The sequence below is a fragment of the Adiantum capillus-veneris genome, unplaced genomic scaffold, assembly GCF_014529385.1.
Source record: "Adiantum capillus-veneris isolate H3 unplaced genomic scaffold, ASM1452938v2 Hic_scaffold_505, whole genome shotgun sequence".
NCBI classification, from domain to species: domain Eukaryota; kingdom Viridiplantae; phylum Streptophyta; class Polypodiopsida; order Polypodiales; family Pteridaceae; genus Adiantum; species Adiantum capillus-veneris.
In genome coordinates this window covers 40103-56167 of record NW_028221577.1, presented here as the reverse complement: position 1 = coordinate 56167, position 16065 = coordinate 40103, and the positions used below count along the sequence as shown (strand labels likewise).

Sequence of the window (16065 nt, the reverse complement as noted above, 5' to 3'; positions counted from 1 at the left end):
AGTTCTATTATCGTCCTGGGAGGTCAAATATGACCTATGGGACCAAATGAACATGTCACGTGGTGTGAGTGGAGTTCATAAGTGACTCTCGATGCTCAAAAATGGCTGAAATGAGCGTCGCAATAGAGAGTCCACATCGTGGTTGGGAGAGGAAGGTATGTAGGGAGAGCTCATGGCTGAATATATGGGGAAAAGAGGACCTAATGTGGTCAAAAGCTGAGCACTCAAGTAGTGTGTGGTACTCACTCTCTCGCACTTGACGAGGGCATAAGGTGCAAAGTCGATGACACTCCTCGCCAGTGCCCCAACGTCCTGTCTCGCAGCGTAGAGAATGGGAGCTAAGACGAATGAAGAGAGAGAGAGAGAGGAGAGAGAGAAGAGAGAGAGAGAGAGGAAGAGAGAGAGAGAGAGAGAAGAGAGAGAGGGTTGGTGCCGTTGGAAGCTAGAGAGAGGAGAGAGAAACCTGTGCTGGCTTTTTGTTGCCCGTACAGAGAGCGCTGATCTTCTTTTTTTTAATAAGCTTTTGCTTTATTTTTAATAGGCTTTTTAAAATTAAGCTTTTGCTTTATTTATTTTTCTAAATAGACCAAAGAGCATGAGTCATATATTGTGCTGATAAAACATCGATGGATACAAAATGAAAAGTGCATGTTACAAGGGCTTAAAAAGGACAAGCCTCAAGGATAACAAAAAGTACAAAGGGCTAGGTAGACTCTAGACTCTAGAGTGATCAATGATCATCAAACTCCGGAAGTGCTCGCCTGCTGAATCTCCATATCATCATCGTAGTCGAGGTTGTTAGTGACATATGAGGCCTCGCGAGGCTCGCAGTCCTCTAGCTCCTCCAAAAGTGTCTCGGCCATAGATGGATTCTCTAGTGCCATCTCCCACTAAGTGAAGGGATCTGCCTTGTGTATGACGCTCTTTGAAAGCATGCGCAAGTTAGCGCTCACAAACACCAAATCATTGGCCCTTTGGACCCCAAGGCGATTCCTCTTCTTAGAGGCAATGTGGCTGTACACACTCCATAGTTGCTCCAAGCAACTAGTGGTACATGCTTGGCTAAGGACACGAACAGCCAAGCGCTGCAAATGTGGGCCATCTCCTCCATAGTCCTCCCACCACAAAACTGAGCGAATCTTGCTGTGATCAACTTGTGCATCTACACATCCATAGGAGCCCTTCTTTTGCCTGTAGTGGAGTAGCTCATCTCTAATCTTGCGCGTAATGTCATTGCTAGGCTCAAGGCGCTCCAATGCAAGCTCCCATCCTTTGCTCACCTCCTTGTCGGTCTCTTGTTGACGCCTTCCCTGAAACTCGGGGTCAAGCGCATAAGTTGCCGCATGAAGTGGAGAGTAGTATCCATTCCACCTCGACTCACACAAGCCACAAATCTCCGCATACTGAATAGGATTAGGCACAAGCTTCTCAAGAGTCTCTTTCATCTGATCCATGGCTTCGCAGACTTTGCCGATGCATGGCTGCAAGCTATCAACAACTCGAAGTAGGTATAGAATAGGCTTGACCATGGCGTCAAGAGTCTTCACCTCCTCCCACCAAGCGAAGTCGTCGGCCCATTTTCGGCATTTCAATCCTGTTGTTGATGTAGACTCCAGCATGGCGTGGAACTCATCATTGAGAAAGAGGCCCCTTAAGGCTCCGCCACATGTAGACAAGCGGCCTAGCATAAGCCAATTGAATGCAAATCTTGTCTCTGAATATTTGAGCAAGGACAAGTGGCTCCTCATTGAGAACTCCTTGCGCACTTTTTGATGGTTGAGCACAAAGGAGACAATTTGAGAGGCGTCACTAATGGTGGGTGAAATCCATGACAAGCTCCCTATGTCCTTGAGGAGCTTGTTGAGGCAATGCGCCATGCAAAATGTGACATGGATACTAGGATACATGCCCTCAATGATAGCGTCGGCTGCCCTATTTGACACCTCTCCATCTGCAACCATACCTGGACATTCTCTAGGCCGATGATCTCTATGGTGCTTGTCCACTCCATAGTAAGCATCTCCGCGGCCTTGCCACTGTCGGATGCATCATGTGACTCCACAAAGTACATCCCCCCCCGAGAGTAGGCCACCACTCCGTGGATGGACCGCTTGCCCATCCATCTACAAGGAGAGAGACCCCATTGGTCTCCCACAAATCCTTTGTTGCTTGGGCCGCTTGCTCCACGGAAAGCTTCTCTTTGTCAAGGAAGGTGGTGCGAAGCCTCTCCGATGAAGGTGGCACATAAGAGGGGCCATATTCCCCTATTTTCGTAACCATGGTTCGAAAGTATGGAGACCTATCCACACAAAATAGAGCATGTTGTGTTATTTTGAAGAGTCGAGACCCCATAATGAAATACAAAATGGGAGGTTGCAATGTGCATATGCCATAAGTCACAATGGAAACTCACCGCAAAGCATGGAAGGCAATGTGGTCGTGGAAGAAGAATCGGGCAACCGACGTATCCACCTCTTCCTTCAATTTAGGATTCCAATTTTCGTTGAGGGTGCTTTGGCGATGCGCAATGGAAGCCCCCGATGTAGATGCATTTGTCTTGAACGCTTGAGAGGTGGAGCCAAGGTTGGCTTGCCTTTGCTCTTGCGGTGTCGCCGTGGCGGAGTGATCAACGGCAACAAAACGGTCCCTCTTGGCTGCTTCCGCGACCTCATACACCGTGAGCTTCTCAAGAAGCTCCAACCTCTTCTCGGGAGTAATACGTGGGCAAAACTTCACCTCATGGCTGGGTTCATGAAGAAGATGGGCTCGCACTTTGTTTGCACCACCCGTTCTCTTGTACGGGCATAGCTTGCATGTCCATGGTCTTGCATCGCCACCTTGACCACGCGCGGTAGAGTCGACTTCATCCCACCACGACCATGTTTGCACGGCGAGCCTCCTTCGAGAAGAGCTGGCTTGAGAAGTGGAGTTAGCTTGAGATGACATGATGGTGGAGAGAGAGTAGAGGAGAGCTTGTGTGGAGAGACAGTAGAGGAGAGCTTCAAAGTTGAGAGGGTAGAGGAGAGAGAGAGTGGGTAGAGAGACTCAAGGGTAGAGGAGGGAGAGAGTGCCAAGTGGGTAGAGAGGAGACTCAAAGGTAGAGCTCCGAGCCTCGAGGAGAGGGTAGACCGTAGACTCTAGAGGCGAAGCCGCGAAGCACCGAAGGTAGACCGTAGAGAGGAGAGGCTTGAGCCTTGAGCAATTTCCAATGAGAGCTTGAGCCTTAAGGGTGGCTTTTATAGCCTCCTCGAAAAAAGAGCCGTTGGGCTGCCAGCAAACCGTTTGAAACGGCTCCAAATTTGAATTAAAAAAAGCAAAAACCGTTGGCTGCCGGCCGTTTTCCGTCCGTCCCCGACCGTCCCATCCGTCCCGGGGACGGTAGCATGCCTTCCCACCTGACATGCGCCCAACCGACGGTTCCCGACCGTCCAGCCCCGTCCCCGTCTCGGTTACGGCCGTCCCCGCCCCTAAGCCTCGTCCCGTTGGTTCCCTGTAACTATGCCTGGATCACTATCATCCTGTTGAGTGCAGGGCCTGCTGTGAGTGTGGATCAGGCTGCAGCACCCCAAGTGTAGTGTCAGGCTGTGGAGAGGACTGGCATGATGCATCAGCTGAAGAACCCGAAGCCAAACTTGCTGTGCCATGGGGTAGTCCCACAAACAGTGATGTGACTCTCTAAAGAATGACCACACGTTGCACATGCTGTTGAGAAACCGTTGTGCACCAACTAGCTCCCAACTGCTATAGCCCTATGTGCAACAAGCCACTGAAACATGGTAACTCTTCTCGGTTGCCTGCTGTCCCACAATCACTCCCAAAAGCTTGACAAGACACAACCGGCTCCCAGAAGCTTGACAAGAACTCGGCTGAGTGACCCTTCTCTTGCTAGTGAGTTGCTGCAGCTGAGCGAGCCTCGCTCCGTGCGGCCAGTGTGTCACCCAAACAAGTTGTGTACTGGAAAAAAGGAATCCCTGGGTGATCAGCTAAAGAGAAAGGATCCTGCCAGAACCACTCTCCTGGGTCCCATTGCACCTGGCCAGAGGACGACTCTCCCAAGCCCAAAGCTGCCAATGTCCTGACTCATGATCTGCTGGGTCAGGATCTATGACCCAAGTCCTCCCATAGATGCCCACAACCCGGAGCCTTTGAAAACATCACTCTGCAACCTGTGGAGCCTCTGCTGAGACTCTGTGAAGGCGACCCTCTCCCTGAACCTCAAAGAACATGTGGGGTACTGACTCCCAGCAAGCTCGAACTGCAATGAGAACCTTAGCCACGTGAAGGCTCCCATCCATCTTGGAGCTGCTACCTCTATAGGGGTATGCCACTCAGGTGGTATAGCCTCTGTAATGTCTTGACACATGCTCTTTGCACACTCCTCATGCCTCGTAGTTGAATGCTCTGAATCTCCTCGGAAGGCCTGAAAACTGTAGTTAGTCGCCGAGAGTATGGGTTGGACCCTCTACCATGGGACCTCAGGAAACGTGAGGCTTGCTACCAACCAGGTGGCCTGTGTGTGTGCTAACCATGGGGTTCCAAACAAGAGACTGCCTCAAGCGCTCCTCCATGCAAGTGGGCTGATGCTGCTCTAGGCCACTCCTCAGCTGCTCCCAAGACCTAAGCAGGCTCGCAGCAAATCGGTCCTCCAACCTCCTGCTCATACCAACTGTGCGCATCTCTGTAAAGATCCAGCTAGTGGACGGGCTCCAAGGGCTGCCTGCATGAGGGACTCGAGCTTGAATCCGGTGAAGCAACAGCTCCTTCGAGGGCTCCTCCTCTGGAAGCAGTCCTCTGACCACAAGCTTCTCAAGGAGGGCTCTTCTTCGTTGTGCTGGGTCGGTTATCCCCAACCCCCCGTGAGAACACGGTAAGGTGATGACTTGGCAGGCTACTTTGGCTCCGCTTGACTGGGTGTCACGCCCTGATCACAAAAAATTCATGATCAGCCTCTCCAGCCTGCTGATGCAGGAGCTCGAGAAGATCCACCAAGATGTGATGTACCTTGTAGTAGCCAACAATACTTGGTTGGCCACTACAACTTTGTCAACCAAAGAGAGCCGTGCCGAACTCCAATGAAGCAGTTTCCTCCTAATGGAAAGGAGGAGGGGAGCAGTCTGTTGCTGTGGGGACAAATCCATGCCAACCTGACAAACCGGATAGCGTACAGAAGTCCTTGGGGAATCCACCTGAAGCCCTCACCCAATGACCAATCAAGCGTAGGAGCACTGCCAACCCAGAAAGCCATTGTCTTCCTCCAATTGATTAGTGCTCCTGACGCACAACAAAACACCTCAAGAGCGTGCTCACACCTGTGCAAATTAGCCACATGGCCCTCCAAGTACATGGCTGAGTCGTCAGCAAACTTGGCGTCAAGTAGCTTGTGGAGAGTGCGTGAAACCTGCCTGTACTTTCAAAAAGGGCGGTAGACTTTATACTTAAACCTTATTTGCTTTCACCCATTTAATTTGTCGCCCACTTTACCTGTACTTTCAAGACACAACAAAGGGGAGAGGGATACAGGCTGCTAGATTGCACTTGTATGAATAGACCGACACCAGATTGGCCCCTAACTTAGGCGCCCCTTTCGGTATTTCTTTATTGTTTAAAAGAGGGAATAAACGCTGTGGTTCCCTACAAGCTGCCCTGCACAAACCTGGCTGAATTTCAACTGTTCCGGCCCGATTTCAGCAGCATAACTGTACTAGGACCCTTCACAGTCAGTATTCCCACGCATTGACTGACTTTCTTGACGCATACGGGCACTTTGCAAAACCTGGCGAGAATCTGCAGCATGCTGAATTCTCTGTTTTCAGCCCCAAAAATGCACCAGATCACCTGTACAGCAGTCCCCTCGCGTCCCCGAACCTCCTGGGGGATTTAGGGACCGTTTAGGGCCAAAACCCTAAACCTGCAAAAATACACAGCATGCTGTAATTTACTGTTTCGGGCTCCGTTTCGTGTGCCGGTTGCATCCGTAGCAAGTCCTCGAGCTCCCGCACCTGTAGGGCTACTTGGCCTTTGAATCGGACGAGATTTCGGGCGTGAAACCTCTCCGAATCACCTGTACCTGCGGGGGATTAGCAGCTAGCTAATCTAGTACCTGTGCAAGAGGCTCTTGCCTCGGCAATCGCGCATGAACCCACACAACTGTACATTGATCAATTGAAAAGCCCACTAGAGGGGCATAACATACTGCCATAGGGGAGAGAGAGGGCAGTGCGTAGCGTGCAGGGCATCACTCTTGGCACTGCACTGTACATAGGAGGGAAAGGAAGCACTCCATAGCTCTTAACCTGTGACAAAATCTGAAAATGGGCCTCTCCCAGCTTAAAATTCAGCGCCACTTCTTCCTTGAGGAGGCAAGTGCACCAGAATGTGCCACTTGGCACATTTACAAGCATTTTCCCGTTTCGGGGTTGCCGCCTAAAAATCTCCCAACCGGTTGCCTAGTTGACTTCACGGCAGAGTAAGAAAATGTTCCCCTTGTCATTCCGGAGGTAATGACGCAAACACATTTTCAGGTCCCAAAATAGCAGTTCCCTAAATTTTAGGAGATGCTGCTATTGTATCTTTCTAGGTCATATTACCCCCTTTGTACACTGCAGCCACACCCAAAACTGAAATGTAGCCTTTGTAGCAAAGGATTCCACTTTGGCTAGTCAATGACCCCACTTTGGCTAACCATAGTCCTTTTCCAACCTTAGTGCTCTCTTGCCCTCAGGCCTGGACTCCCTCTGGACAGTTCCACACTAGCTATGCAATGCAGGGCAGTTAGATTTCTCGAGGGGTGTTTCCAAAAAGTGAAAGTAAATAAATAATAAGAAAGAAATCAACAAAAAGGATAGATAGTAGTCACACGCTGGTGACATACCCCCCTCTTGAAATCTCAAACGTCCTCGTTTGCATCTATGTCGTACATACTTACAGTCAACAGTGATGTATTCAACACCTGTCGACACATGTACGACACATACATGCTCATTGTCAACCCTGGTGTATTCAACACCTCGTCGACACATGTATTGCCTGCATGTGAACCCTGTCCCAATGACATAGTGGTAGCTTCGCACTCTGCCATTGCTTTGAGTCACTAACTTTCCAATGACAAAATGGCAGCTACACATTTTGCCACTGTCTTATAGTACACGTTGGATCCCGTAACACTTTCGAGCATACCGAAACCGACAGTTTAAGAATGCAGTTACACATGTACTCTTTAATAGAAGCAATTACTGTATCCTTGACAAACTGACAAGAAATACTCACTTCTATAGCACTAACCAAACTTTTGGACATTTCATAAGAGAAATTGCCAAATTGACAATCTGTACAGCTCTAACATTCATGTAAGAGGTATTTCATTTGAGCTCACTTTAAATACCATGTACATCATTCGTTTCAGAAGCCATTGTCACACTGAAAATCCATGTAGCTTTGAAACTCAAGGGGTCAAGGTAGGTTGCAAATCGAAGGCTTCCAGGTACAGTGATAACACAGTTGGTGACTCTGCAAGTTCACCTTCTTCCATCCACTTAGCATCCATTGGTGGATAGTTTCTGAACTTTACCAAGTAACGCCTAGCAACCTTGCCTTTCACTTTTCTTTCCTTATGTGCCAAAATCTGTTCCGGGACCAAGATCTCGTCAAGTTCCTCGACTTCCGGCTAATCTTCAGCTGGCATATCTTCTGGCACATCACCCACATAGGGTCTGAGAAGACTCACATGAAACGCATTGTGAATCTTCCAACTGTCAGGCAATTTCAGTCTATATGCAGCATCACTGATTATGTCGCACACTTGAAAAGGCCCATATAACGCATGCTGAGCTTTGAAAACAGTCTTTCCTTGCCCTTCATCTTCTTTAACCTTGCCTTTTCAAAGCGTAAAAGCACCCAATCACCAAGTGAAAATACCACTTCACGACGGTGACGATCAACTGCTTTCTTTTGCTTTGCCTGAGTCTTTTCTAAGGCCACTTTGACCTTCTTGTACATTTCATCCATGTCCTGAACATACTTATCTGCTTCAAATATCTTGTCCTTCGTGTGCAGTATGGGAGGAACTTTCTTGCCACCTTCAACTATCTCAAAAGGTGCCTTGCCAGTTGATGAATGCACTGTATTATTGTATGCATACTCCACCAATGGCAAATACTGCTCCCACTTTCCTTTATGCTCTGACACATAGCACTTCAGCAGATCTAGGACAGTAGAGTTTGCCTCTTCTGACTGCCCATCCGTTTGAGGATGAAACGACGAAGAGAATTTGAGTGTTGTGCCCATATTCTCTAACAAACCTCTCCAGAACAAACTTGTCATGCGTGGATCACGGTTGCTAACAATTGATTGTGGCATGCCATGATACTGAAAATATTGCTCATAAACAAGCGTGCCATCTGATCTGGTTTTATCTTCTTCCTGACAGGAATAAAATGAGCCTGTTTGCTAAATCTGCAAATAATGGTCCAAATACCGTCGTTTCTTGTCTGCGTTCTCGGAAGATCAAAGATAAAATCCATAGCAATACTTTCCCATGGTTTATTTGGAATAGGTAGGGGTTGCAATAACCCTGGTGCCTTTTGCCTGTCAAACTTGACCTTTTGGCATATTAGGCATTCTCGCACAAAGGCATCCACATCTCTTCTCAATGTAGGCCAGTAGAAGAATGTCTCAACTGCTTTAACTGTAGCATCGATACCACGATGCCCTGCATACGGTGGGACATGACTCTCTTCCATAACTTTGCGTTGCAATGGCTTTGTGACACACGATCTGCCATGCATCATCATGAACCCATCTTTGAGAAGATAGTGTTCATGGCGTTGTCCATGCATTAGCTGCTCGAAGACCCTTGCAAAATCTTCATCATTTTCATACTGTTCCCTCATATCATCAAGTGCATGATGATAAGGAATCGACACAGCTGAAATTTGTGGCTTCCTTGACAAGGCATCAGCCACAACGTTCTTCTTGCCTTCCACATGCACAATCTGAAAATGGAACATGGACAAGATATTTGCCCATCGCATATGCTTCTCAGATAACTTTGTCTGTGTCAAGAAGTATCGCAAGGTCTGATGGTCCGTTTGGACAACGAAATCTGCACCTAGCAGGTAGTGTTTCCAACTTAAGAGCGCATGAATCACAGCCAATAACTCTTTCTCATAGACCTGCATGGCATCTCTGGCCCTTGCAAAATTCTGCTCTCATAGGCTACTACCCTGCCATCTTGCATTAGCACTGCACCAATGCTAGTACCGCAGGCATCACACTGGACCACAAATGACTTCCTAAGATCTGGCAACACAATGACTGGATCTGAAGTCATCTTTTCCTTTAAGAGATTAAAAGCTGAAATCTCTTTCTGTGTCCATCTAAAGGTGACTGCCTTCTTTTGAAGAGCATGTAAAGGTGAAGCAATCTCAGTGAAATTTCGGATAAACCTTCTGTAATAGGAGCATAGTCCCAAGAAACTTCGGACATCATGCACCGTCTTCAAATCTGGCCATGACTTGATTGCTTCAACTTTTGCAGGATCCATTCTGACACCATCCTTTGAGACAATGTGTCCCAGAAAGTGGATCTCTTCCAGAAAAAATTCACTTTTCTTTGCATTGATGAGCAACCTATGACTGCGTAGCTCTTCGAACACAATGGCCAAGTGATGCCTATGCTCCTCTTCATTCTTTGAGTAGACTATCATGTCATCAAAGAATGTACCAACAAACTGTTGGTGTGGACGGAAAATTCTGTCCATCATCCTACTGAACGTAGCAGGAGCATTTGTGAGACCAAAGGGCATCACTAAAAATTCGTAAAGGCCAAACGTTGTTCTAAAAGCAGTCTTGTGCACATCCTCTGATCTAATGCGGATCTGATGGTACCCACTCTTTAGATCTATCCTGCTAAACATAGCTGCTTCTAATTTGTCCAGAATATCATCAATTCTAGGTATAGGGAACCTATTCTTGATGGTATTCTTGTTCAGTGCACGGTAGTCGATGCACATACGCCCTTAGCCATCCTTTTTCTGCACCAACAACACTGGAGAACAGAATGGGGATGAATTGGGCTGAATCAGCCCCTTTTCTAACAGCTCCTGTACTTGCCCCATTATCTCTTTTTGCTGAGCCGCACTAACCCTGTACGGAGGCTTATTTGGTGGGCTACTGCCTGGTACCAAATCTATCGCATGGTCCTCGGGTCTCTCTGGCGGTAATTGAGACGGTAATGAATCGAATAAACAGTCACTATACTGTTGTAAAAACATTGACCTTTCTTTATCTAGCACAAATAAATTTGATTCATCACAATCTGACACTTCCCGTGCAATGCTTTTTCATTACAAAAGTAATAGCAGAAGCTGATACAGTGGGAATAGACTCCCCTTTAAGCTTTACATCCAGAATGTGAGTCTTTCCCCTGCTCTGTACAGTGACCTTTTTGTTGTAGGCATCCATGATTCCCTGTACACGAAACAACCAAGGAATACCTAACAACACATCACATCCGTCCAGTAGCATGATGTAAAATTCTTCAGCATCTACATAGGACTGGATATGTAGGCGCAACTTTCCAATGATGGGTGTCACAGCCTCTGTATGGCCAGGACATGCCAAAACCTGCCTCTGCTGTATACCCCATCTCTTCAGGTCTGATTCCCAACTTCGAAGCCAATTCTGGGGAAATGAAGTTGGCTTTGGCACCTAGATCAAAGAACATAAGCACTGTTTGATCCCTGACCTTTCCCCATGCTCTGCAAAGCTCACTTGCATCTGAATTTGGCTTGTCGCCCACCATATTTGGCACTAGACCAGCCATGGGCTTCAGCCATGGGCTTCTTTCCTTTCCTGTCCTCCTTGTCTTCAGAATCAGCTGGCCTTTTCTTTGTAGGACAATTGTAAGCAATGTGGCCAGGCTGCTCACAGATGAAGCATTTGTTCTCTGACCTCAGGACCTTCTTTTGCTCTTCCGACTTGCGAGGAAAACGTCTTTTCCATTTCTTCGCTGGTCCCTTTCTTGATTCAGCCGTAGCTTTGTCTTTCCCTGCGTTGGCTGGCTCCTGAGTCACTTTCGGAGCCTCCTTGGGAACATACTTCTTCGCTGAATTTTTCTTAGTTGATCCTTCCTTGACGCTAGTATTGAATTGACAATCTTCTCCCTTGAGCAAACCATTGCCAGTGTTTGCTACCTCGATGAGCTGCGTCAAAGTAGTGACTTTGGTCTTCGTGCAGTATTTTCTCAATCCTTTGGGTAGGCCACAACAGTATTTTTCAATCTGTTCTGTCAATGGCACAAACCTATAGGAAGTTACTGGAAGTAGAGCTTTCCAAAACTTCTGATTGTAATCATCTAGATTCTTGCAAGTAGCAGCATTAAGCTGGTGCCATTCTGTCATGACATCTGCTTCAAAGTCATCAGATAACCATGCTGCTGCAAAAATCTGCTTGAAGTAAATCCATGTGGACGGAGCTTGCCCTTGAAGCAATAAAGTTGTCCACCATTGTCCCGCATTCCCTGTCAAGAAAGTGGTTGCCTTGTGGACCTTTGAAGCCTCTGTAAAGTTTCCCCCTGCATAGGCCTTGTCAAACTGCTGGAGGAATGAGAGAGCCTTCTTCCTGTCATCAAACCCTGTAAAGGTCGTGAATGTCACACCTTTGCCACCTTCTTTGTACGGAGTTGGCCTCTCCAGCGGCGTTAAATTGTCATATGGAAGTGACTGAAACATGGGAACACTCTTAGGGTTCATTTGTGTTCCCTGACCACAATTAAGTTGACTTGGAAATGCCATATTTGGCTGCTGATTTGTAATTCTAGCCATACCAAAATTTGCCTGTGGCATCCCAAATTGGCCCCGAGTGCTCTGAAACCCTGGTAGCATGCCCGTGACACCATACATGGGGTTAGGCATCATCGTTTGAGCACCCCCAAACACTGTTCCAGGCGTGTAAAACTGATTTCCAGGTGCATGACCAGCCATGCTCTGGAATACCGATCCACCTCCAAAATAGCCAGGGTGTACTGAAGGTGGTGGGAAGACTTGTTGCATAGCCTGTAGGTTGCTTCCGTGCCCATTAGAACCAGCTATAGGCTGCTGAAAAGTGGTTGGCTGAACTGGTACAGCTTGAAAGACTGGCATCTCAGCCACCTGTTCTTGCACCTTAGGCACAGGTTGTGGAGACTGCATGTTCTCCGTCAAGCGTACAGGTGTTTCCATTGACTCTGCAGTATGAATCACCTGTGCTCGAGCCTTAACAGGCTTTTGAATGTGATCCAGTGACCCAACTTGCTGAGACGGAACAGGAGGTTGCAGAAAGGCTAAAAACCTCGGGTTCTGCATTACTTGTGTGAACATAGCCACAACAGTAGCCAACTGGGTCCTGAATATATCATCATCCGTTTGTGGTGGTCTTGAAGACTCACCCACTTCATGTGTCTGTTGACCCTGTGAAGAGGAAACCTCTTCAGTCACATCATCTGGTATGTCAGCCATAATTGCAATTCCCTGTGTCTGATCTATGATCCCATGTGTCTTCAAGCCTAACCTGACCAAGGCTCACTTCTATGGGAAAAAGTGATTTAATCCCGGCGATGGAACCATGAAACCGGCCTGTACTTTCAAAAAGGGCGGTAGACTTTAGACTTAAACCTTATTTGCTTTCACCCATTTAATTTGTCGCCCACTTTACCTGTACTTTCAAGACACAACAAAGGGGAGAGGGATACAGGCTACTAGATTGCACCTGTATGAATAGACCGACACCAGATTGGCCCCTAACTTAGGCACCCCTTTCGGTATTTCTTTATTGTTTAAAAGAGGGAATAAACGCTGTGGTTCCCTACAAGCTGCCCCGCACAAACCTGGCTGAATTTCAACTGTTCCGGCCCGATTTCGGTAGCATAACTGTACTAGGACCCTTCACAGTTAGTATTCCCACGCATTGACTGACTTTCCTGACGCATACGGGCACTTTGCAAAACCTGGCGAGAATCTGCAGCACGCTGAATTCTCTGTTTTCAGCCCTGAAAATGCACCAGATCACTTGTACAGCAGTCCCCTCGCGTCCCCGAACCTCCTAGGGGTATTAGGGACCGTTTAGGGCCAAAACCCTAAACCTGCAAAAATACACAGCAGGCTGTAATTTACTGTTTCGGGCTCCGTTTCGCGTGCCGGTTGCATCCGTAGCAAGTCCTCGAGCTCCCGCACCTGTAGGGCTACTTGGCCTTTGAATCGGACGAGATTTCGGGCGTGAAACCTCTCCGAATCACCTGTAGCTGCGGGGGATTAGCCGCTAGCTAATCCAGTACCTGTGCAAGAGGCTCTTGCCTCGGCAATCGCGCATGAACCCACACAACTGTACATTGGTCAATTGAAAAGCCCACTAGAGGGGCATAACATACTGCCATAGGGGAGAGAGAGGGCAGTGCGTAGCGTGCAGGGCATCACTCTTGGCACCGCACTGTACATAGGAGGGAAAGGAAGCACTCCATAGCTCTTAACCTGTGACAAAATCTGAAAATGGGCCTCTCCCAGCTTAAAATTCAGCGCCACTTCTTCCTTGAGGAGGCAAGTGCACCAGAATGTGCCACTTGGCACATTTACAAGCATTTTCCCGTTTCGGGGTTGCCGCCTAAAAATCTCCCAACCGGTTGCCTAGTTGACTTCACGGCAGAGTAAGAAAATGTTCCCTTTGTCATTCCGGAGGTAATGACGCAAACACATTTTCAGGTCCCAAAATAGCAGTTTCCTAAATTTTAGGAGATGCTGCCATTGTATCTTTCTAGGTCATTTGACCCCCTTTGTACACTGCAGCCACACCCAAAACTGAAATGTAGCCTCTGTAGCGAAGGATTCCACTTTGGCTAGTCAATGATCCCACTTTGGCTAACCATAGTCCTTGTCCAACCTTAGTGCTCTCTTGCCCTCAGGCCTGGACTCCCTCTGGACAGTTCCACACTAGCTATGCAATGCAGGGCAGTTAGATTTCCTGAGGGGTGTTTCCAAAAAGTGAAAGTAAATAAATAATAAGAAAGAAATCAACAAAAAGGATAGATAGTAGTCACACGCTGGTGACAGTGCGCGTGTGTGGAAAAGAGAGAGAGAGAGAGAGAGAGAGAGAGAGAGAGAGAGAGAGAGAGAGCACAAACACAAGATATGGTAAAGAGGAGGCGATCAGCCCCGCATGACTACCATGAGCAGAAGACCCAATACACAATAACCAGATGATGGAAGTCTGTCACAAGAATGTGGCAACTGTTAACTATGTCACAAGGACGTGGCAACTGCTAACCTTAGTTGTTGATTTCTTTTCAATGTTCTTTGTTTTATTTTTTGCCTCTTTTTGAAGTTGCAAAATGTCGGACATTATATGGCCAATGTGAACGGTAGTTTCACCCACAGACGAGGACGGGCACCACATGCCAATAGAAAAGAATAGACTGAACAGACTTTTAGCACTTCAATAACAACTGAACTGAAAGAGAGACGACATGCGACACAAAGTGGCGGAATTCCACCCCAGAGAGAATTGGCACCAAACCTTGGCGTCCCATTCGGTATTTCTTTGTATTGCATCAACACAGTACAAGCCGGTACTCCAGACTCTGCACCTTCTCAAGGAAGCATGCCACAGAGTGAGTCCATGGCCTCATATTTAAAGGCCCTAGGTTCCAAAAGCAGTTTACAGTGAAAAGCCTTCAAACTCAAAAGCATCTGGTCCAAAAGCAATGCCCAAAAAGCTGCCATCATAAATCACGGAAATCCGTACAACTGCCACGTCATCAGCCATTGCAAAATGCGAAAATCCGTACAGCCTGCCATGTCAATAGCCAGCGTATTTTTTGGAAATCTGCCACGTCCTTAGCAGCTACGCAATTTTCAAAAATATGTTGCTGCTTCTTCTTTTACTTTTGCTTCTTCTAGGGTTTAGGTCCCTCGGCTGGTAGCTCTGTTCTTCAGTAGGTCGACACGTCAGCAGTTTGTTACATCTCCCCTTCTTGAAAGAGAGTAATCGTCCGCGATTACAGCATATCTGCAAAACAACTCAAGTTAGCTTAATTTTTTTTTTCTGAGGGTCATCCCGAGGGACATTCAGTTTGCTCTTTTTGTTAAGTTAGCTTCTCCTTTCGTCCATATCGGAACTCTTGATATTCCGGCGTAGTAAAATTAGCCATCACACCCAGACCGTACTGATCTTCCACGGGTGTCTTGATACACTAAAATTACATACACAGGTAATCTTATATTAGGAATATTCAGTGGTTGGCACATCACAATGCAACAAAAATGCTCACATATGCATGTTACAAGACACAACAAACAGCGCCGCTGAGCACTCGAGACAAACGGTCTGCGGTATGAAGCTATTTAACAACTACCTCGTCACTCCCCCCGCAAATAACCTAAAAAGGTCCGGGCCATGAGCTCAGAGGACTGTACAACCAAACGCTCCCCAGAGTGCAGTTTGCGTCGCTTGGAGGTTTAAGCATACAACAGAACGCTCCCCAGGCATTGACCTGCGTTGTTCTAAGGTTTTCAAACATACTCCCCTGGCATCAGCCTGCGTTGTTCCGAAGTTCAAACAATATCAAAACAATATTTCTCACTTCTCCACCCGGGAGTAAAATCACCAATCAATGAAACCAATATTAAAACTAGAGTCAAACATTTCAAATCGGCGCCAAAACAAGTTCAAAACAGATACCGTCCATTTCAAACAGGATCACCAAACAAGTTCTTAAACAGATTTCAAACTTAAAAAGCAATCTCGACATCGATCGAGCTCGAAAAGTCGACTGACTTTTCATCCTGAAACCTGCACCAAAAATTAGGGTTAGGTTCATTCCATAAGGTCGTAGCCGAGCACAGCATGGTCCATCAGCTCTTGGACAAACAGTGTTTTCGTTGATGGTGATGGTAGTCCCAAGATAGCAATCGCACTGGATCTCCAAGGTTATTTGCTCGTGAAGAGACATGTACTGAGAGATGTCGAGAAATTTCAAGTTATAATCTGCTAGGGTTTCCATGGCAAGCATTTGAGGATACCCCACTCTTCAGAAGTTGCA

The 16065-nt window shown here is 47.3% G+C and overlaps 1 pseudogene; it reads right to left on the bottom strand.

Moving 5' to 3' along the window:
• Positions 1 to 740: 740 nt before the first annotated feature.
• On the bottom strand, positions 741 to 2946 carry LOC147416754 (uncharacterized; annotated as a pseudogene).
• Between the last annotated feature and the right edge of the window lie 13119 nt (positions 2947 to 16065).